At 37.9% G+C, this 8,448-nt stretch overlaps 1 long non-coding RNA gene across 1 annotated transcript; it reads left to right on the top strand.

The window, feature by feature from the left end:
* Nucleotides 1-481: 481 nt before the first annotated feature.
* LOC125145933 lies at nucleotides 482-5,401 on the top strand. The gene is made up of 4 exons (XR_007144417.1): nucleotides 482-712; nucleotides 947-1,035; nucleotides 3,326-3,463; nucleotides 4,687-5,401. It is a non-coding gene; the product is annotated as an uncharacterized LOC125145933 (long non-coding RNA).
* Nucleotides 5,402-8,448: the final 3,047 nt, after the last annotated feature.

Consider the following 8,448-nt stretch of genomic DNA (forward strand, 5'->3'; position numbering starts at 1 on the left):
TTTGATTAGTTTAGCCATCTGGAAATGATTCTGGTTCCAATACACTTATGAAGATTTTGTGCTGCGTTTTGAGCGATTTTCTCAAATAGGGCTTCATTTTGCTTAATTTAATATGGCATATAGTGTAGCTATATTTATCAAAGGGTAACTTTAATGTATCTGAACACAGAGTAATGTGCAGCTTAGCTAAGTAGATACTAGATACCGGAGATCACCATTAAAATAGTTCATCAGTTTCCCTAACCAAATACTTTCAGATTAGCTTTGCCACTATGTATGTTATATATAATTTACTGTCATTCTCTTTACAATTGTGCCCTTGTAATAAGGCAGTGTGATATACCTAGAGTCATGATTTGGGTAGTCATTATTCAGTGAAATTTCCATTCCATACCACCTCCTTCTTTGCAACACTGCCAAGTGGGACCTTGATCTGTAATTCATGTAGCCACGGCAACTCCCACAGTGCTGGCGGCAGAAATCTCCTTCGACTCCGTAATGTGTCTATGCCTCATTGCTTCATTTTCAGCCTTCCAGCTTTAATATCTCTACTTTCACACTGTGGACCTCCGCTCTGGTGCTGCCACATTTGTAGGGCTTATTGAACGTGGAGCGCCACATGCCATGTTAATCAATAGCTCGAGTGCTCCATCGGAGCTACAAGTATACTTGCCAAGATTGCCATCTGCCTAATACTCGCCTGCCTAATGAGGTATGTCTTGGATTTTAACTCACCTCAGCTTCAATTTGCTTTAAAATATTTGGTAAAATTTTAATTAATGGTTCTGTAAGAAATTGTTAATAAGCAAGTATTTATACACGTTTTCTGATTCTGATAATAAACTAAACACAAATCATTGTATAATATTAGTCATTTAATGATGATTTTTCATTTTTATTTCAGTCAGAAATGACTGACCAGTGTATTTCAACCTCTTTTCTCAAGGAACCGCTGGCCTAAAAATAATGAGCCGAGGAGCTCTTTGTGAACCGGATCGGGTTTGTTTTGAACAGATGAAACCATGAATCAAGGTGGTGAGTCCTCATGACTGGTGCTGAGAATCCCTGCTGACTTTAATTTAAATTAGATTTCTGATCATTTTTGGCAGTTTTCCAGATTTCAGCTGCAATGACATCTAATGGATTTTCCCACACTGCTCCAAATATTTAATTTCTAATCGCTTAATTAATATATAATTACAAAATAATGTTTGCATACAGGGGGGCAGGATGGCTTAGTGGTTAGCACGTTCGCCTCACACCTCCAGTGTTGGGAGTTCGATTCCCGCCTCCGCCTTATGTGTGTGGAGTTTGCATGTTCTCCCTGTGCCTCGGGGGTTTCCTCCGGGTACTCCGGTTTCCTCCCCCGGTCCAAAGACATGCATGGTAGGTTGATTGGCAGCTCTGTAAAATTGTCTGTAGTGTGTGATTGTGTGAGTGAATGAGAGTGTGTGTGCCCTGTGATGGGTTGGCACTCCGTCCAGGGTGTATCCTGCCTCGATGCCCGATGACGCCTGAGATAGGCACAGGTTCCCCGTGACCCGAGGTAGTTCGGACAAAAGCAGTAGAAAATTAATGAATGAATGAATGAATGTTTGCATACATATTAAAAAATATTTAGAAACTATAATAAATTACTAAACTATGTGTCACATGCACATAAATAGTTCATTCCCAAACATTATAGTGTTACTAATGTTTTTGCTTTGACATTGAAATGTCTTGCAGTAGTATCTTACACTAGGAACAATAAGGACATACAGTATATGTCCAAATTCCAAAGTTTGCTGCTATAAAAGATGTGGCAGAAGGTCTTATAGTAGATTTTGGAACTTCTTCATGTTCACCTTCAAGAGCATTGATCAGGTTAGCTCCAGATGAAGTGTAAATAAGCCTAGTGCACAGGATTTCCAATTTATCCATGAAAGATGATCAGTGGAGTTGAGGTCAAGTCTCTGTGCAAGCTACTAGAGATTTTCTACACCAAATTTGGCAAGCCATGTCTTCATGAAACTTGCAAGGTTTGATGGGAAACATCAGTGTTACATCAAATAAAAGACATTATGAACAGCTGTGCATTTTTTAAAATGATCCAATAATTGCAATAAATTGATATGACAATAAATAGATTTCTATACATACTTATTTTTCCCCCAAACATAAACCAGCATTCAGTAGCCAGGTGGGAAAAATAAGTAGACCAGAACTTCCACAAGGGTGTTACTGATGTCATGAAATGCACAAGATTATTCAATCAGCAAGAAGTCTTATAAAAAGGAGAACTTTTGCCACTTCATTCCAAGAATTATGAAATTAAGCCATAAGCACAAAGAAGCAATTGTTGCCTCTCACAGATCTAGAAACGGTCGTATGAACACCTCCAACGAGTTTGAAATTTACCACAGTTCTGTGTAAACTCTAGAGACTGTTGTGTGTGAAAATCCCAGGAGATCATCAGTTTCTGAAATTCTCAAAGCAGCCCATCTGGCACCAACCACCATGCCACGGCTAAAGTCACAGAGATATTTACAATCTGGTATTTGATGTGAACATTAACTGAAGCTATTGACCTGTATCTGCATGATTTTATGCATTGTGATGCTGCCAGATGACTGGCTGATTGGATAACTGCATGAGTAAGCATGTGTATAGCTGTTCATAATAATATATCAAATCACAACATTCATTAGAGCCAAGAAGATTCACAACAGCTTATAATCAGGGCTCTTTATGAACTTCAATCTCTAACTTACTGTGGAGTTCACATAAGAGCGTAAATGCATTTCATCTCTATACCCTAAAATAGATACAGTTAAACTTTTTTCTTGTTCATAAAGGCACGTCTAATTGAATGTACGCTGTTCCAGAAATAATTTCTCCCATCACCTTCAAATAATTGAGGCAGCAAAATCAATGAAGAGAATCTAATCAGTCCTGAAAATCAATTAAGGATACCAAGTCCTCTGAGTAAGAAACTTAGCTGAAATTTAATGCCCTCTTTTTATTATGATGATGACTTCATTAATTGTAAGATGAAATAATGGAATAGCTCCATTTTTCTTGAGTGTCTTCTTAATTTTCCAAAGAGGTCTTGACGTTTTATAGGCCCTCGCTGATACAAATAGGTTTGCTTACTTATTTTGCTTTGCTAACCATGGTAATGAAATAATCAACAGTTTAATAGATTACAATATATTTCACCACCATGGATATTTGACAATTAAGAACACAAACATTTATTTTTCTGGGAAATCTCTTTAGGCAGAGACTGAATGTAGTGATAAAGTCTATTGACGGTGAGAAAAAAATGTCTCTTTTTTTTTAGGCCCATTTCTTTACACACAAAATTGAAGTGTCAAATGATCAAACATGAAGCACAGCACTGCTTGTTTGGGGAGGATTTGTGTTCATTTGGCTAACGGAATCATCTAGGAAGCAAGGCAACATTGCAAGGTGCAGACTGGTAAGTTGGTATGTTTACATGCTGCAGGAAGGCCTGTCAGTTTGTTTCAGGATAAAATACATTTCAAAGACAAAGACAAGACAAATTATGTCTAACAAACTGATAACAACTGCCTGTCCTTTCTTCAACTACAGTTACCTTTTCCACGTGTTCTCAACAATGGATAAGTTATACAATAATGATTAGTATTAGTGTATTAGGGTAACTAACATTAGGACAGTGAAATGTTACACAGATATATAAAATATAAAACTGTATTTTTTGTATTAAATATATATATATATATACATATATATATATATATATATATATATATATATATATATATATATATATATATATATATATATATCATTTAAGTGATTTAAAGCAATTTTAAACAATTTAAAGTTGCACCAAATGATATAGTATACACTACATAAAGTAGCTTAAAAAACACCATCGTATTAACACTTAAGTAGTGGCTTCTGTGTTATAGTGATTGAAATTAAGAGTCTGCTAAGGCAAAGGTTGCACTTGTGTGATGTTCAAAACGATACAAATCCACATAGTGGGTAGTTGTATTAAATTAAATTATTGAAAAGAAAACAAAGAATGACAATTAGAGCAGACTCAAGCAAAAAAATACATATCCAGTTAATACTCAGTATACATTAAACTGCAACCACTCATCCACCCTCTCGCCAGAAGGAACCGTCTGCCATGGTTTGATCACTTCCTGGATGCACAGACAATTACTGTAAACCAGGCTAAGAACGACTTCAGCGCAATGTATGGTCAGTCCACTGCAAACCAAGCCTTTTTCTCTCATTGCCATAGTTTTCCTGTCTATTTGACCTAGTATTCGGTTTAAAAGTTTTTCCTGTTTTGGAATGCTGCTTGCTTTCACATTGTCAGAACTTTGCTTCATTTTGTACTTTGGCTCTGTCTGTCGATTTTGCTTTTTTTTTTTTCTCTTCAATAAACTGTGCGTGGATTCTACTTCCCCATGTAGGTAAAATCATTACAGAATACTTTGCCTAACATGAATCCAGCAGATATTGCATAACTACATGCCTTCATCGCTGATCATAGCAAGGTGATACCAGAAACAGCTTAGTAAGCTGCAGGCTTCCAGTGAGCATCTGGTTCAGGTCGCCTGAGGACTCCCTGCCACCAGAGATGATCCAGTGAAAATGGTGCTACCAGAAAAGATTGATTGATTGATTTTTGTGTCAATGCAGTGTATATTTTGGGCACCAACTGGAAACCTACAAGACTGACCAAGAAAGGGCTGGAGTGGGCCTCACAGGTGTGGGACAGTGATGTGCCAGTTTGTAGTTCCTTCACTTATTTCTCTCAACAAATCAAAGACATCTTAGAATACACCACTGGTGGGAAGGATCAGTTCAACTGATGCAGCGATGTCAGGGCAATAACCGCTTTGTATTACGCAGTACACTTTTGCCCATTAGTGCATATAATGCGTGTAGAATGACACAGCTGTATGGGTGGTTTTTTTTCTCTGCAAAGATGAGTCTCTGACCCTGTCACATTACATCCATCTAGCCATCTGACACAATAACCTCATCTGCAACCAACCACCTTCCAGCAGGCCGCAGTCCTTCCTTGGATATGTAGAAACCCCCAGCCACGTTTCCCAGGGGTTACGCAAACCCACGCAATTGGGGTAAACTCTGATCTCTGCTGAGGAGCACCAGCATTGTCTCTGCTAGTAACAGTCTGCAGAGATCTATCTGTCGTCACAATCTGCTTTGAAGAATCTGGTCTGGCTTTTTTGGATTGTTTGATATGCTACTTGCTTTCTTGTTTGGAAACTTTGCTTGATTCTGTACTCATTCCTTTGCTTGACAATTTGAATAGTTTGCCTCCTTTTTTTTAATGAACTTGTTTTTTCAATTTATTTACTATGCACGGATTCCATTTCCCTATTGTCAGCCGAATCATTACTTATACATAGTTATGAATCATTACATTATATTCTTTGTAATGTGGTCAAATAAAATATAATGGCTTTTTATATAATTATTTTACATAATGTGTGTGGATTCTGTGTGAATAAGAAGGACAATGACTGTGATTTTTCAATGTGTATTGGTTGATTTGGCATGAGATTCAATAACCCTGAAGGTTGTTTCCTAGTCTTAAGCTGTTTCGGTAAAAAAAACAAAAACAAAAACAAAAAAAAACCTTTTGTCTGGTTTCTGACATAATGGGTTCCCTAAGGTTTTTCTGGCAGTTTAGAGATTTTTAATTTGGCTGACCAGTGAATGCCATTGGTGTCCCAATTACAAATTTGTGTCACATCATAAACATTTGGAATAAAACCAGATGCTGAATATTGATGTGACATTTCATTGATTGTACAATGTTTTGAGTGGGTTAATATACTATGACGAGATTTATATCCCATGCAGAAACATTTTTAAACTAAAAATGTAATGTTTAAAATGAAATGTTAGAAGTGCATAAAAATACTACTTATATTGAAGCTTAAAATAATCATGGCATATGACATTTGTGTTTTTGGTTCTTTTTTTAGATGTAAATGCCAAAACCAACGATGTAAAAGAAAAACTTGGAAAATGGGTAGATCCAAAGAAAAGATGCCATGTTTTAAGTTCTTTTATACATCTATATGTGTTATATTTTCTATTTTATTCATCTTTGGAACTTAAACCCATATAATAGAATGGGTCTTGCTGTTCCAGTACTCATAGAGGGTACCCTATGTCACTGTAATACACATTTGTCCAGCTAGTCCAGTAACCCTAAGAGAATTTTCATTAACGCTGCACCTCTGGAACGATGTGGCCAGATAATGAAAGTCACTGCGGCATATTAGGTAGGCCCTGGGCGATAGAAAGGAATGAGAGTCTGATCCGGTGCTTCAATAGCTCACTTCAGTTTAAATTCAGGAGGTTGTAGTCGAGTGTAAGCAGCACCATTATTAATGATGTCAGTTTTACTCCTGTGCAGTGGTGTGCAATAAATGATATCCATCCCTACGTTCTAATTTATCCTTCCTGGGCTCCAAGCAGGACCAATGTTTAACATAACACAGATGGATCCCCATTGGCTTACTTAGGAGCCTCTTATAAAGGTCATTTTACCTGCTGTGTTTGTGTATTAAATTTGATTTGCCATTTTCTACCAGCAGCCCTTTGTGGCATCATGTATTTCAGAAAAGTCTAAGTGAAAATCGATAACTGGAGCCTAAACAAGGTTTAAATCGAGGCATAATGTCTATAACAGTTTGCTGAATGGATCGGAATTATCCAGTAGAGATTGAGCCAGGGTGAGGTATGCCAGGCAGTCATGTGAAACAGACCTCAGCCCTAAGAGTAATTGGAGTTCAGTGGCATTATGGGATGTTTATGAACCATGTCAGTTCCAAACAGAAATATGATCGTTCATATACATTATGTGAAGGTGTAGTGCTGCTTAGCTTAGCTTACTTTTTTTTTTACTTATCACTCATGCAAATAGAGGAATACATCGGGATCATTGTGATGGTTGTGCTGCAGCTTCGCAGCCTGGGGTTCTATCATGAAAATTCAATCCTAAATAGATTCCTCCCATCTTCCAAATAGTATGGCATTAGGTGTATTGCCTATTCTAAATTGCCCCTGGTGTCCCATCTAGGATATGCTCCTTCTATGCCCTCGGTGTTGCTGAGATATTCTCCATATCGACCACAACAATGACCAAGATAATGGTGTTACTAATAATACTGCAAAAAATATAATTTGGTGACTTTATTAGGTTGCATGCAAATAAATGGACATTTCGAGTCCTGTTTGTTTTACATGAGTTAAATCTTTTCCAACATCATTTCCTTGGGTTTCATTCATCAGTTTCATCCATCGTGTGAATTGGCTACTCTAATTTTTCCTATATGTGTGAATGAGTGCGGGAATGAGTATATGTAAATGTAAATGTAAATGAGTATATGATAGCAAGTAATGGACTGGTGTCTCATCCAGGATGTATTCCCTCCATGTGCCCAGTGTTCCAATGGATCCACCAGGACCTAGTTCAGGGTGAAGCGGTTACTGTGAATTTCTATGTGTCGAGTTTAGTGATATCTGCTTGAACTGTGCATATCTCAGGCGTCATCGGGCATCAAGGCAGGATACACCCTGGACAGAGTGCCAACCCATCACAGGGCACACACACTCTCTCATTCACTCATGCAATCACACACTACGGACAATTTTCCAGAGATGCCAATCAACCTACCATGCATGTCTTTGGACCGGGGGAGGAAATAGGAGTACCCGGAGGAAACCCCCGAGGAACGGGGAGAACATGCAAACTCCACACACACAAGGTGGAGGTGGGAATCGAACCCCCAACCCTGGATGTGTGAGGCGAACGTGCTAACCCATTTGTGATTCATCAGTTATGAATTCAACAGGTTTTTATTGCCTTGAAAATTTCTACCGTGACACACTGACAAACTAAGTTTACTAGGCAACATTAAGCTGCCTTATAGCAGACTGTGAGAAGCCCCAGATCATATTTGTTTGTCATAATTTGATCATAATGAAGCAACAGTACTCTCTGGGAAAGAGTAGTAACATCACTCAAGACAAAGACTATAATGGTCTATAATCACACAGACGCACAGCAACTGATAATATGAATTTAATTGGAATAAATGCGTTGTGGGAACTTTTTTAATATTTGTATTGGGCAGTGCTAGCAATTTCTTATCTGTCTGTGCATGTGTTAATAGTTCTTTAATGATCTTTTAATGAATATATATTATCTCATGAACATAACGCAAGCTTAAATATGTAGTTCGGGACTCTTGGCCGGGGCGGTTTCTCTCAGCGTAACGAGATGTCACACATGATCAGACCGACACTTTATACCTGAATCAGGCAGTGTGGATGGAAATGGATGAAAATACCACCACTGGGACAATTACTCCAGCCACAGCTAAGCATAACAGAGGGAAACAGAGCAAGAAAAAGAGG

This window comes from Tachysurus fulvidraco, chromosome 1 (assembly GCF_022655615.1).
Source record: "Tachysurus fulvidraco isolate hzauxx_2018 chromosome 1, HZAU_PFXX_2.0, whole genome shotgun sequence".
NCBI lineage: Eukaryota > Metazoa > Chordata > Actinopteri > Siluriformes > Bagridae > Tachysurus > Tachysurus fulvidraco.